Source organism: Zonotrichia albicollis, chromosome 31 (assembly GCF_047830755.1).
Source record: "Zonotrichia albicollis isolate bZonAlb1 chromosome 31, bZonAlb1.hap1, whole genome shotgun sequence".
In the NCBI taxonomy this organism is placed as follows: Eukaryota; Metazoa; Chordata; class Aves; order Passeriformes; family Passerellidae; genus Zonotrichia; species Zonotrichia albicollis.
In genome coordinates this window covers 4,569,458-4,584,253 of record NC_133849.1, presented here as the reverse complement: position 1 = coordinate 4,584,253, position 14,796 = coordinate 4,569,458, and the positions used below count along the sequence as shown (strand labels likewise).

At 53.6% G+C, this 14,796-nt stretch overlaps 2 pseudogenes; both read left to right on the top strand.

Annotated features, from left to right (window-relative positions):
• The window catches only part of LOC141725900 (uncharacterized), a 215,890-nt pseudogene that overhangs the window by 78,360 nt on the left and 122,734 nt on the right, over positions 1–14,796 (top strand).
• LOC141725755 (class II histocompatibility antigen, B-L beta chain-like) lies at positions 8,966–11,405 on the top strand (annotated as a pseudogene).

The window sequence follows — 14,796 nt, the reverse complement described above, 5'->3', positions numbered from 1 at the left end:
AAGAGGAATTTCAAGAGCCGGTGAAGACGATGGATTGGAAGCGAATTAGAAAAGCATTGGCAAAGGAAAAGCATTTATTTCCGGGATCAGGAGATCTGACAATGCCAGTGACATATGATGCCCAAGGGCAGAATCCAAGGTGGGAAAGGATGGGTCATGAGATACTTAAAGATTTAGGGAAGGCGGCTCAAACTTTTGGGCTGAATTCACAATACTTCAAACAGCTACTAAGAGGGACATTCGCTACATATGATCTCACACCATATGATATTCGAAGTATTGTGGCAATGATTCTCACTGACACGCAAAGCCTTGTCTGGGAAAAAAGGTGGAGAAAATATCTTGCTGAATTATGGAACAGATATCAAGGTGGACCAAACGCGAACCTCACAGAAGGACAGTTAGCAGGAGATCCTCCAGATGACAACCCAGGGGAACAAGCAGCGCGGCTCCCACGAAGAGTGTTAAGTGACATCAAGGAAGCAGCAAGAATGGCAATCATGCAAATCACACCAGCAGGAGCTCCAGAAGTCCCGTTCTCTTGCATCAGGCAAGGTCCCACAGAGCCATTCATGTCGTTCATCGATCGACTCACGCAAGCCGTGGATCGACAGGTGACGATAGAAGAAGCGAAGAGGCCTCTCTTGGAAAGCTTAGCTTTCGGCAATGCCAACCCGGATTGTCAACAGGTGATTAGCGCCATGGCAGGACGGCCATCCTTGGCAGAGATGGTGGAGGCATGCAGCAAGGTGGGGACACCTCAGCATGTCACAGCGATTGTGAAGAACGAATTAAGAGAGGAATGGGAGAAACAGTTAAAGGGACATTCAGAAAGGCAAACAGAGGACAAGACACTGGAAAAGATGCTGGAAAAATTACTGCATCAACAGAATGAGAACATCAACAAAGTTCTTGCGACGATGCAGAAAAAGAACAATCCCCCAAGAGGACAGTGCTACAGATGTGGGGAGTTTGGGCACATGAAAAGGAATTGTCCACAAACACATACGCCAGCGCCAGCACAGAAGGCGGAAAGGCCAGTTTGCGCATGGTGCGGAAGAGGAAGACATTCTGCGAAAGAATGTTATTCCCAGACAGACGTGGACGGAAATCCGTTACCGCATCCGGGAAACGCAAAGCGCAGCGCGGGCCGGCGCGCTCAGACACAAGTACTGGCGGTGTCACAAGAGCAGACGGGGCAATCATCAGTGAGCGACAAGCAGACGCCCTCAGCAAAACCCTCAGCCGATTCCACAGTGACCCAGACCTCCTCCCACCAGGGGCACAGTGCGCATTGGCAGCTTCAAAATTAGTATACTTTCTAGATGAAAGTCATGCGGAGATACCAACGGGTATCCACGGGGACTCATACAAGAAACAAGATTTCTTGATAAGTGGACAACATAAGTGCGGTATTCTTGGACTCATTGTCTATCCAACAGTTATCTCAGCGGACAAAAATACAGAGTTGACAGTATTGGCAAGAGCACTTCGTCCACCATTGACTGTACCAGAAAACACTGTGGTTGCGAGAGCCTTCGCATTGCCACCACACGCAGTTGGAGAGGTCATGTCAATCTTCGACGAAGAAGGTTTCCCTATGAAGGAACATGTTGAAGTACATGCAACATGGGTGAAGCACATAGGTCGAGACCGACCCACGCTCACATGCCAATTGACATGTGGGAACGGAACAATAGCGATCAGAGGTATGCTCGACACAGGGGCGGATGTAACGGTAATATCGTACATCTTTTGGCCACACAGTTGGAGCTTGGTTGCGCCATTGGGTTCTCTCTCAGGCATAGGGGGAGCATCTCTGTGTCTGCAAAAGTGAGAATTCTGTCGTTGTCACGGGACCAGGAGACAAGACAGCGATCATTTGTCCTTTTATTGTCCAAAAGCCGATCACAGTCTGGGGTCAGGACCTTTTGGCACAATGGGGTGCGAAGATCAAAGTGGATTTTTAGTAGGGGTCACTGCAGCACTCGCCACCCTGAAGCTGACATGGAAAACCGATGATCCAGTTTGGGTGGATCAGTGGCCCCTTGAGCGGAAAAAGTTGAGTGCTTTGAGAAACCTGGTCCAAGAACAATTGCAGGTGGGACACATCAAGCCAACAGACAGCCCTTGGAATTCTCCAGTGTTTGTCATCAAGAAAAAACTATCGGGCAAATGGAGATTGTTACACGATCTCAGGAAGATCAACGAAGTCATAGAAGACATGGGACCGCTTCAATTGGGACTTCCATCTGTCTCAATGATTCCCAGAGATTGGCAGCTTGTGGTCATTGACCTCAAAGATTGTTTTTTCAGTATTCCACTCCATCCAGATGACGCTCCGAGATTCGCCTTTTCAGTTCCGAGTATCAACAAGGAAACGCCTCTGCAGCGGTACCATTGGGTCATTCTTCCACAGGGTCTAAAAAACTCTCCGACGATCTGTCAATGGTACGTGGCACGAGCTTTGGCACCAGCGCAGAAGAAATTTCCAAAGGTAAAGATCATTCATTACATGGATGATTTACTCATTGCAGCATCAACACAACGGGAGCTGCAAGAAGCTCGTGACTGTGTGATCGCAGAGGTGCAAAAGGCAGGTCTGGAAATCAGCATTTCGAAGATTCAAGAGGTTGCACCTTGGAAATATCTAGGGTGGAAAATTTCAGAGAGAACAATAAAACCTCAAAAAATGGAGATCAGCACCAAGATCAGCAATTTGCACGATTTGCAACAGCTTCTGGGAGAAATCAACTGGATGAGGCCGGTTTTGGGAATCACAAACAGCGACATCCCAGCGTTGCTCGATCTTTTGAGAGGAGACACAGACATTCGGTCTCCCAGGACACTCACGCAAGAAGCGAAGAAGGAATTGGAGAAAGTTGCAGACGCAATACAGAAAAGGCAGGCACATCGATTTGTTCCAACGTTGCCTTTTCAGTTGGCAGTGCTGGGAAAGAAAACACAGTTCCATGGTTTGATCTTCCAATGGGACGAGTCGCAAAAGGACTCTTTGATAATCATAGAGTGGATTTTCCTACCACACAGGCCCGCAAAAACAATTCTTACAGATTTGGAGATGGCAGCACAGATCATCATAAAGGCGAGAACAAGGTTGCTGACAATGGCAGGAAGAGAATTCTCAATCATCAGGTTACCCTTGAAACAAGACTATTTCGATTGGGCAATGCAACAATCGAAAGACCTGTTAATCGCATTGTTAGCGTTCCCAGGAACTTGCACAATCCACTTTCCACAACATAGAATACTGCAATCGCAAATATGCTATAAAACAAAACCAAGAATAAGTGAAGAACCTTTGGACGGGATCACAGTGTTCACGGATGGCTCAGGGAAGACACACAAGTCAGTGATCACGTGGAGAGACTCAACGACAGGGGATTGGGAATCTGACGTGAGGATGGTTCAGGGCTCTCCACAAATTGTGGAGTTGGCAGCTGTTGTCCGAGCATTTCAGTTGTTCAAACAACCTCTCAATCTGGTGACAGATTCCACATATGTTGCGGGTGTGGTCAAGAGATTGGAAGGTTCGCTCTTGAAAGAAGTCAGTAATGGGGTTTTATACTCCTATCTGACGAGCTTGAAAACACTGCTAGAGAGCAGGGAAAGAGAGTATTTTATCACACACATTAGAGCACACACGACACTTCCGGGATTTTTAGCGGAAGGAAATGCTCGAGCGGACAGGTTGACAATGCCCATTTCGCACACACTTCCGGACATTTTTGAGCAGGCAAGGTTAAGTCATGCGTTCTTTCATCAGAATGCGCAAGCGCTGATGGAGTCCTTTCGTCTCACAAAGAGTCAGGCGAGGGAGATCATTAGTGCTTGTCCAGACTGTCAGTTTGTGCAGCCACCTCTTCCACCGGAGCCATCAATCCACGGGGGCTGCAAAGTCTTCAGTTGTGGCAAGCTGATGTCACGAAATATCCATCTTTTGGGAGGCTCAAAAATGTTCATGTTTCTGTGGATACATTCTCAGGTGCAGTCTTTGCTTCAGCACATGCAGGGGAAACAGCAGACCATGCTTGCCGACATTTTCTGCAAGCATTTGCAGCATTAGGTGTGCCTCAGGAGATAAAAACAGATAATGGTCCAACGTATCACCCAAGATGGGGTGTCAGACACACGTTTGGTATTCCACATTCACCCACAGGTCAAGCGATCATTGAAAGAACACATCACACCCTGAAATCCCTTCTGGACAGACAGAGAAGGGGTGAACCAGAGGCAACACCTCACATGAAATTAAACAAGGCACTGTATGTGTTGAATTTCCTAAATAGCTCATCCTCGGAACCTAATCCACCAATCGTGAGACATTTTCTAAACAGCACACAGGCAAAGCTAAGGGAAAACCCTTTAGTTTTGATCAGAAACCCAGAGACAGGACAAATAGAGGGCCCTTTCAAACTAATCACTTGGGGCAAGGGTTTCGCTTGTATCTTCACAGATCGAGGTCTAAAGTGGGTGTCGGCGCAGCACGTGAAGCCATTCCGAAAGCGAGAACGCGAGAACGCTGATCCGAGAAACAAAGAGACGAGTACTCAGACAGAAGTCGAGACTCAGACCGGAAAGAACGATTCCGAAGAGAAATAAAAAGAAACTAAGGACTTTGGGGATTTTTGTATAAGAGCAAAATAATGAGTTTCATGATGCTTATGTGCATCATCCTTTCGTTCATTGCAGTAAGCAATGGAGAAGATTTACCTGTTAATCAGCCAAGGCAAAATGTATGGGAGACTTTAGCTCAAGCAGCGAATCTAGATAGTATTTGCCTGACACATTCGAGGCCAGGAAAACCATTTTCGGCATGCATGGTTGGATTGCCAGTGGACGAATGGCCAGTTCCAGGGCATTCCGCAGTTAACATTTCGCAGGTCATTAAAGATCCTGTGAAAGAGTGGTGTGCTTGGACACATCTACTTCCTGTGGCTTCTACAGAACCTCAGGAATTGGAGATTTTTGGGTCCATGACAATGGAATTCTGCATGCAGTTTGAAGCTCCGAAGGCCACAAAGGCAAAAACTATCGATTTGACTCCCATTCATGAGTTTTATAAGAATGCATCAGCTTGATGTAAATATACAGAGAAAACTACCGAAGGATCGATCCAAGTCCCAGTGCAATTGCCACGGGGTTTGTTTTTAATTTGCGGGGACAGAATTTGGCACGGCATTCCTGCTAATGCCACGGGAGGTCCATGCAGCATTGGGGAAATTTCAATGCTGTCGCCTGATTTGAACATGCTAAGAGAGAAAAGGCACAGAGGAAAAAGATCAATCGAAAAATATGCGGCAGATTGCAATGACGAAGTATTTTCTTGGGATAAGAAAGCAAGTATTGCTACAGCAATTTTCTCACCTCAAACAGCATCAGGGGTGGCTTTGACTCAGATCGACCGCATGGGTTGCTGGTTGAGCAAACATGCACGATCTGTGTCTGTCGCATTGGATGACATGTTAAAAGACGTTAGTGGTATAAGACAGGCGACTCTTCAAAACAGAGCGGCAATCGATTATCTATTGCTCGCTCATGGACATGGGTGTGAAGAGTTTGAAGGGATGTGCTGCATGAATCTCTCAGATCATTCAAAGTCAATTCATGAAAGTATTAAAAATATAAAAGACAGCATAAATAAGCTTGGCGAGATCACAGGATCATGGATCGATCAGCTGGTAGATTTCTTTGACATCTCTCCCATTTGGAGAGAAGTTTTAAGGGTAGGGTTCTATGTTTTGATAGTTCTCCTAGTCCTCATACTTGTCGTCCCATGTATATTTGTATGTTTAAAACGCGCCATGAATCGGGTAATAAAAGAGGTTTTCTTGGTGCAAACAGAAGGGGGAGATGTGGGATCTCAGCACCTCAGGACTGAGGTGCCGAGTCACCGAGACCACCCTTGGGGGGCTCGGGAGTCCTGGAATGTTGCCAGAAGTGTCTGGTGGCTGGACTTTGATCCTACACGGGAGACGACACCTGTATGAGGATAGGAGGGTTTCACCGGGGTGAATGGTGAAGGGATTAGTTAGTTAGAGAGTGAAACACAGGGTTTAGGATTTCTGTACAGGGGGGTTTAGAGAAGTAAGATGGAGGAATTGGGGCGTGTCCTGTCCTTCTTCTTCTTCTTCTTCTTCTTCTCCTCCATCTTCTGTGGTGATGGTGGCACTTTGAGATTGGTTGTTACTAAAAGTGCACTGGGCAACAAGGGAGAAAGGTATTGGGGAAAAATGATAAATATTGTATATGCAACTTTGGGTATAAAGATAGGTGACCGCCCGGAGGGGAGGGGAGTGTGCTCATGGCTGGCTGCTGAGCGGACCTCTGTCAGGCCGAGGGAAAATCTTTTAGATAAACAATTGGTAAACACGGAGACCGAGAGAGGAACTGAAGCCTCTTCTGTTCCTTTGAGGCGTGGGCTGCCCCAGGGCCACCCCGGGCCTTTCCAGGCCATCCAAACAGCCGAAAACCGGACAGGTGTCTAAAGAACTGGAAAAGAATGCATTTCATCCTTTTCCATTTCCTGCCTAAGACCTGCAGGTTCCACAAGGGCCCTGCCATCAGGCAGGTGATGCATTTTCCCCCAGAGTGCATCAACTCTGTGTCTGTTACTGAATGTATGGGGTCTGCTACCTGTGCTAGAGTAGAGCACTTATTAGTTCATCTGTGGTTTCTGTTTCTAAACCATTAGGTTGGTAATCCTGACCAGTGGATATTTTTTGAAGGAAAATATTTGAAAGAAATCTTCTTGAGAACTGTTTTCTGACAGTCACCAGATGGTGAGTTGCTCTTTTAGGCAATCCAGTTCCAGGGACAGAAGATCTTCCAGGTCCTGCTCCTTGCTGCAGGCAGGACACTGCCAGCCTCAGGGGCCTTTGACGGTGCCTTCTGACCACAGTTATCAATTCTGATCAGGACTGAGAGACAGCAGGATGGTAGCCCAGTGCCTGAAGGTGCTTTGGGCTCTCCTGACCCCTCACTTGATCCTGCACCAGCACAACCCCCAGCCCTGCTTGTGCAGAAGCAGCTGCCGTGCACTTACCCTTGGCCAATCTGCTCCACTTCCAGGTATTTCTGGGCAGGCTCCGCCTTGCTCACGGTGTTCCCTGAAAGAAAAAACGTGGAAGACGCTCCCTCCCAGAGTGAGAGACCGCCTTGCAGCAGAGCCAGAACCAGCCCCGCTCCCTGGGGCCGTGAGCCCCTTGGTGTCAGCTGGGGAAGGACAATAAATGGCTCGGTGACATTCAGCTGCAGAGCAACCCTGGGTGCAGCCGATGCCCAGACACACACACAGCACCTGCTCGGGCACCCAGGGACAGAGCAGACGTACTCAGCTGCATCAGGCACCACTCCCCTCTCCCCTCTGGCTGCAGGGCTGTGCTGCTGTCACAATGTTCAGCCCAGGATCCCACAGCGGAGGGAGCTTCATTATCCTCTTCCCAAGCAGAGGGAGGTTCTCCACCCTCTTCCCAAAATGCTGCAGCTTCTCCATCCTCTTCCCAAAATGCTGCAGCTTCTCTATCATCTTTCCAAGCCCAGGGATGCTCACTGTCCACTTCCCACTCTCCTCTTCCCAAGACACAGGATGTCCTCCATCCTTATCCCACACTGGGAGATGTCCTCCATCCTCATCCCACTCCATGGGAGCTTGGCCATTCTGGTCCCACACCAGGGCACATCCACCGTCCTCGTCCCACGCCGGGAGATGTCCCCTGTCCTTGTCCCACCCCGCGGGAGCCTCGCCGTTGCATTCCCACACCGCGGGATGTTCGCTCTCGTCTCCCAGAGCAGCGGGAAGTTCACTGTCATCTCCCGGCACTGAGGGAAGTTCACCATCGGCCCCCAGAGCAGCGGGAAGCTCACTGCTGTCTTCCTCCTCTTTGGCCTCCTTTTTGGGAGCAGAGGGAGCCCCAGGAGGTGCTGGTGCTGCTTTTGTGCCCTGAGGACAGACGGCAGCGTGAGGGACGGGAAGTTCTATCTCAGTTATCACCTTATTTATCCTCAGCTGCATATCCAGCTGCACTAAGCAGAAATTGGGTTTGAAGCTATTCCAACTAACAATGGGCTAAAGAACATCCACACTGGGGAGAGGCCCTGGGAGTGTGGGGAATGTGGGAAGAGCTTCAGTGGGACCTCCAACCTCAGCCAGCGCCACAAGATCCACACTGGGGAAGTGCCCTAGGAGTACTTGGAATGTCAGAAGAGCTTCAGGTGGGATTCAGAGATGGTCACTCACCAGCACTTCCACACCAGGGAGAGGCCCTGCGAGTGTTCCGAGTGTGGGAAGAGCTTTGTGCGCTGCTCCAGCTCCATCCCCCTTGGGAGGATCTGCACTGGATGATCCCCAGTGACCCCCGTTGGGCAGAGCCCTGGTGACCCCTGTTCTGGCTGATCCGTGTTGGTTGTGGGCAAAGTGTTGGGGAGATTTCTTTCCCTTCTCCTTGTGCTGCTGTGATTTGGTTGGTAATAAATTCCCTCCGTGTTCACAGGCCGGGTTCGTTGTGTCCGTGCTGGATTTGCTGCGGGATCTCTCCCGGTCCTTGTCCCCACGCAGGAACCCTCAGTTCCATTTTCTGTCCCTGTGCGGCTGCGGGGCGAGGGACAGAGCGGCTCTGGGGGTGCCTGGCATCAGGCCCGCGTCACCGCTCGCCACGGGCAGCCCTGAGATGCCGCGCACCTGGGCACGCATTGCTGGGCTCACCTGAGCTCCCACCTGCCCAGCGCCCCTGCCCAAAAATCGCCCCCAGCCCGGGGCTGCAGCGTCCCGGAAAGGCCTCAGCAAATGGCAGCCAATGGCAGGAGGCTGCTTAGCCAATGAGAGCTCTGAACGTTGGTTTGCCTCATCGGTTGCCGGGCAGAGCCCGTGGCCGGTCGCTCCCCAGAAGCGGCGGCAGCCAATGAGAGCGCGCGGCGCTGCCGAGCCCGCCCTGCTCCGGACTGGCGCTCCCAGCGCAGCGCGGCTGCTTTGGGGCTGCTGCTCCCTGCCCGGCCCCGGCCATGGGGCGAGGGGCGGCAGCTGGGGCCCTGCTGGTGGCACTGGTGGTGCTGGGAGCCCCCCCGGCTGCGGGCGCGGAGCTCTCGGGTGAGCGGGGGGGGCGGGAGGCGCTGGGACGGGGGGGGGGGGGGGAAGGGGGAAAAGGGGGGCGAAGGGGGGAGCCCGGAATGGAGGGGGAGGAGGAGACCCCCCAAAGGGAGAGCGGGAAGGGGCTGAGGGGTGGGGGGAGGAGAGGGAGGGGAGGGAGAGGGTGGGGAAGGGGCAAAAGCGGAGGTGAGACACCATATCTGAGCGGGAGGGGGCTGGGGATTGGGGAATTTGTGGGAAAATGGGGAAATGGGACCCCAAAATTGATTTGGGGAGCGGCCGGAGGTGGGAGGGGAGACGATGTGGAAGGGGAAATGGGGGAAGGGCGGCAAAGAGGAAGCAGCAGCGCGGGCAGGAGGGTCCCATGGCAGCCGTGGGGCACAGGGGGTGCGGAGTGGGGATCCGGGGTGGTCCCGGAGCTCTGGGGATGCTGGGAGAGGGTGGTGGGTTGGCACCCCCTGACCTGTGTCCTGCACACTCAGGGGTGTTCCAGAGGATGACAAAGTCCGAGTGTTACTTCATTAACGGCACGGAGAAGGTGAAGTACGTCCAGACATCCATCTACAACCGGGATCAGTTCATAATGTTCGACAGCGACGTGGGGCACTTTGTGGGGTTCACCCGCTATGGGGAGAAGTTGGCCAAGCGCTGGAACAGCAACGCGGTATTCATGGAGGACAGACGGACTGCGGTGGACTGGTTCTGCCGATGCTGGTACAAGAATTTTACCCCGTTCATCACGGAGCGCCGAGGTGAGCACGAGGGAGAGCGTGTCCCCTCGGGGCCTGCCCTGTCAGTGACCCTGGAGCCCCTCAAAATCTGCCTGGGCATCGGCCCAGAGCCCTCAGCCCTCCTTGTGCCGACCCCCGGGGTTTCCAGATCCTCCCAGTCCCTTCCAGTGCCCCCCCGCGCGTCCATTTCAGCGACCCGTAAAGTTGACGCTTCGCAACCAATGAGATCGTATCATGTTCATGACTCATCTGTTGCTAGGCAGATCCGCAGCGAAGAGTGCCTCGCGCCGGAGTCGGCCTGCCAGCGCCGCGCTCTTCATTCCCAGTTCCTCCCTGTGCCACCAAGATCCCTCCCAGTGCCATTCCAGTCCCTCCAAGACCATGCCCAGTTCCTCCCCAGTCTCTCCAAGTCCATTCCCAGTCTCTTCCCAGTTCATTCACAGTTCACTCTTAGACCTCCACCCTCTCTATCAGTTCCCCCATTCCTTCCCACCTCTCTGTGTCACCCAACTCCCTCCCAGTCTCTCCCACTCCCTCCGAGCACATTCCCAATCCATCCGAGCCCATCTCCAATCCCTCCCACCACATTCCCCAATCCATTCCCTGTCCCTCCGAGTCCATTTAAGTCCATTCCCAGTCCCTCTCCAGCCCACCCAAGCTGTCCCTTCTCTCTCCCAGTGCCCCCCAGCTGATCCCAGTGTATCCCCGCTCTCTCTCTCTGTCTCTCCCAGTGTCCCCCAGCGTGTCCATCTCGTTGGTGCCCCCCTCGATCTCCCAGCCCGGCCCCGGCCGCCTGCTCTGCTCCGTGATGGATTTCTACCCTGCTGCCATCCAGGTGAGGTGGTTCCAGGGCCAGCAGGAGCTCTCGGAGCACGTGGTGGCCACCGACGTGGTCCCCAACGGGGACTGGACCTACCAGCTGCTGGTGCTGCTGGAAACCCCCCCCTGGCGCGGGCTCAGCTACAGCTGCCAGGTGGAGCACGTCAGCCTGGAGCAGCCCCTGAGGCGGCACTGGGGTACGGGGGAGCCCCTGGGGGCGCTGGCAGAGCCACTGGGCTGTGCTGGGAGCCACTGGGAGGGAGCTGGAGAGAGCCGGGCTGGGACTGGGAGAGGGGCTGGGGCCTAGGCAAGGGCGGGGAAGGGGTTTGGGGGATTCTGGGGAGGGTGGGATGGGGTTGGGGGGGGTCCTGGTGGGCACTGTGAGGGAGTTTGTGGGCCCTCTGTGCAAAGGGCAGGGGGTTTGGAGGATGCTGGATGCGACTGGGGGGCACTGGAATGAGCCTGGAGGGGGCGCTGGGAGGGGCTCGGGGTGTCGGTGAGAGGTTTTGGGGGGGCTGAGCCCTGCGGACCCCCCAGAGATGCCGCCGGACGCCGCCCGCATCAAGATATTGATGGGGATGGGGGCTTCGTCTTGGGCTTGGTCTTCCCGGTGCTGGGGCTCGGCTTCTCCCTGCGCAAGAAGGTCAGGGCGGGTGCCGGGGGTGGCGTCCCCCCCGTAGCGGAGCGTGTGCGCTCCCGCCGGGGCCCCCAGCCCGGTGTCACCCCCTTTTCTGTGCCCACAGAGCTCCTGAGCCGGCGGCGGCCGCAGCCCCTCCCCGTGGGCTCGGGCCCGGCCGGGACCCCCCGCTCCGTCCCCGCTCCGCTGATTTTGAGGGGGTCCCGTGTCCCCCCAGCCCCGCTGGCGCTCTGCCCCCACCCAGTGCCTGCTCCCAGTGCTCCCAATAAAGCTTCCCAGTTGGGCCCGGGGCCGTTTATTGGGGGGCGATGGGACGGATTTGGGCAAAGGGAGGGGGACAAAGGGTGGGGGCTGGGCCCGGGGGGAGCGGGAGGAGGAGGAGCAGGAGGAAGACCAGCAGCAGCAGCAGCAGCAGCACCAGAACCGCGCAATTTCCCCGCCCCCCCAGAGCTGCAGCTCCCCCCCATCCCCGTCAGCATCGCCCCCTCCCCACATCCCACAGTGAGCAGGGAGTGGGAGCTCAGCCCTTGTTAAGAATCTCTAAATAATATTTTAAAATAATTTAGTGTGATTTTCAATTTTTTCTAACTCTTTAAAATATAATGGAATGTTTTTAAAATTTAAATACATGTTTTATAATAATTTTAATAGTTGTTAGTAATTTTCTTGACCCCTCATTAATAAAATTGTGCTTCTAAAGCGGAGTGGGCATCCTGGTTTGACGCTGGTGTAATGCCAGTGCCCCCATGAAAATCCATTGTCCCCAGTGTCCACTGTGAGTTGTGATAAGAAATACAGCAAATCATGCTCCAGTTCAGGAATAAAAGAAAAAAAAAAACTTTATAAACTTATGATATATAAAAGGAACACACAGAACTCAGAATAAAAACCTCCTAAAAACATTCCTCCTCCCTGTCCTAGTTTGAAAAGGAAGTGAGATTTTTGGGATGTTGTGATCAAACCAATCAGTGCTCAGATTTGAATAATGGCACCTGGTGTGGCCCCTAAGGACATGGATTCACCTCTGAGCACACAGGGGGTTAAAAGCAGAGAACTCCCAGGGGAAGCTCTCTTGGTTCCGGTGGGTGAAAGGTTCAGAGCTGCCCTGCCCGGCTGCGGGCTGGGTGCGGGAGGGGAAGCCATGCGGCCGGGTGAGGGGAGCCAGGCCTTGGACAGAGAAGGGAGGTGAAGGCCCCTGCAGGATGGAAGGGTGGAGGAGCACTGAGAGGCATCGGGCAGCGGCCACAGAGAGAGAGAGAGCCGGTGTCTGTGCCTGTGCCACCTTGAAATTTGCCATCTTGTGCTGGCAGCACAGCCGAGAAGGAGAAGGGGTGCAGAGAGAAGGTGCCCGGCAGGGCCAGCGTGGGAGTTCTGGGCAGGCAGAGCCCGAGATTTTAACGCTTTTCTTGGATGATGGAAACCTTACAAATGCTGATCCTCCTGGAGCTGAATGAGAAGATAGGGATGAAATAGGAGAAAATGGGCAAGTGTGATCAAAGTCGGTGCAAGTGAAAGATGTCAGAAGAAGCTGAGAAGAATCCTTGGCGGGAGGAGATGATGGAGTGGCCTTTGGCTGGACTTTTCTTGCATAGCCATGGACAGAACCATTTTTCCTGTGGCACAGAGACTGCATTTAAGGGGAGGCAATGGCTCGGAGCCAAGAGAGTGCAGGGATGTGATGTGAAGGAGTGGCATGAACAGAGATGGATGAGGAGGGTGGTGGTGCCCTTTGCCTTCAGTGAGGAAGAAGATCTCTGTTCTTGAGACCCCTCGGCCCCAGGGGGTGAATTTGGGAGGGACAGGTGTCCCAAAAGTGAGAGTCTGTGCTCATTTTTGGAACTGGGCAAAGCATCCTTAAAAGGGGAACCCCAGAAGCAGCTCTGGTGCGTGTGCAGTGGTGAGAGCACTGGGCATGGAAGGAAGATGTCACCATGGGAAATGATCTCCGGGCGGTGCCACGTGTGACATGGAAACACAAGAGGTTTCAACTGTGTTTCCTGGGGAAGCCTGTGGCACAAGAGGGACTCCTCTCTCCTTGATGAACTGAGAGTTGATTATCTGAGGGGTGGTGATGGACTGACAGTTGGTGACCTGAGGGGTGGCAACTGAATTGCAAGTCCAAGGTTTTGCCTTACTGGGATGTATTGGGAATTTGGTTGGGGGGAGGAGAAATGTTTGGAATGTTTTCATTATTTCTGTGTGTTTCTTTTATATATTGTAAGTTAAGAAAGATTTTTTTTTCTTTGTATTCCGCAGCTGGAGCCTGCTTCGCTCTGTTCCTGGTCACATCTCACAGCAGACACCAGGGAGAATGTATTTTCATGGGGGCAATGGCATTGTGCCAGCATCAAACCGTGACACCAGGGAAAGTGGCTGCTCGTGCCAGTCCATCCCCTTGCCCAGAAGGCACCCGCTTGTCTTTGGGCACGAGCTGCTGGCCACAGCAAGACGGGCAGCACCCGCAGCATTGGCCATCAGACGCTGGGCTGATGTTTTTATCCAGAGAGCAAGCAAAACAGCCAGAAGCACACAAGGCAACTTGACAGCATCTCTGTAAGAATGTCATTGTCCTGTGAAAGCCAATAGTGGATGGTGGTTTTGTGCTGCAGATAATCACTTTTAAGCAAAACTCATTCCAGGAAGGGACAACAGCCTCTGCCTCTGACAGATACCAAGTGTGGCCACCAATTGCTCCAGGTGCTCCTGCCAACAGCCACCTGCAGAAAAGATCACATAGACACCAAGGCACTTTGGCTTTGGCTGTCCTCTGGCAGAGATGTCCCCTGGGGCCACAGGTCTCTGTGGCAGGAGAGAGGCACCAGCATTGGCAGGCCTTGGGCATGGCAAATCTCCTTTGGCAGGGACTCTTCCACAGCTGCTGCTGCCAGCGCTGCCCAGGGGACAGAGCAGCACTGGAGCTCTGGGCCACACGTCCCGTGTCTGTGTCATGCCCCTGCGAGTGTGCCGGCCACCCAGCACCGGCACTGGTCCCAAAGAGGCCGTGGCAGGGCCTGTGGAAGGCCCCGGTGCCCTTCCTGCTCTGCTGTGCTGGCAGCCGTGGGGGCTCATTCTGCTGCCCTGAGCAGGCAGAGCAGAGGAGCAGCTGCTTCTTGTTTGGGCCCTTGCTAAAGTTCCTGCTGGGCTGTGTCTTCAACACTTGAGGCAAGGTCTTGCCTGCAAGCTGGGGCAGTTTGGGTGGGGTGGGGGTGTCCCCAGGGCACGTGGAGGTGTGTCCTGGGGCTCTCTGTGACACAGTGCACTGTGGTCACCGTGGGATGGAAAGGGACAGAGTGTGCAAGGGTGACCCTTTGTGACACAGCGTGACGTAGGTGCTGGCAGCGCCACGGCCACGCCACAGTGCTCGGTGCACGCGACGGGACAGGACGGGACAGAGCAGGGCTGTGAGGAGCCCCCACACAGCCAGCTCGTTCCTTGCTGACCCGGAGCCTTTCCGAGGCATTCCCTGTGCAGGTGACCTCGAGGCCAGGCTGCGGGACTCGGGGACG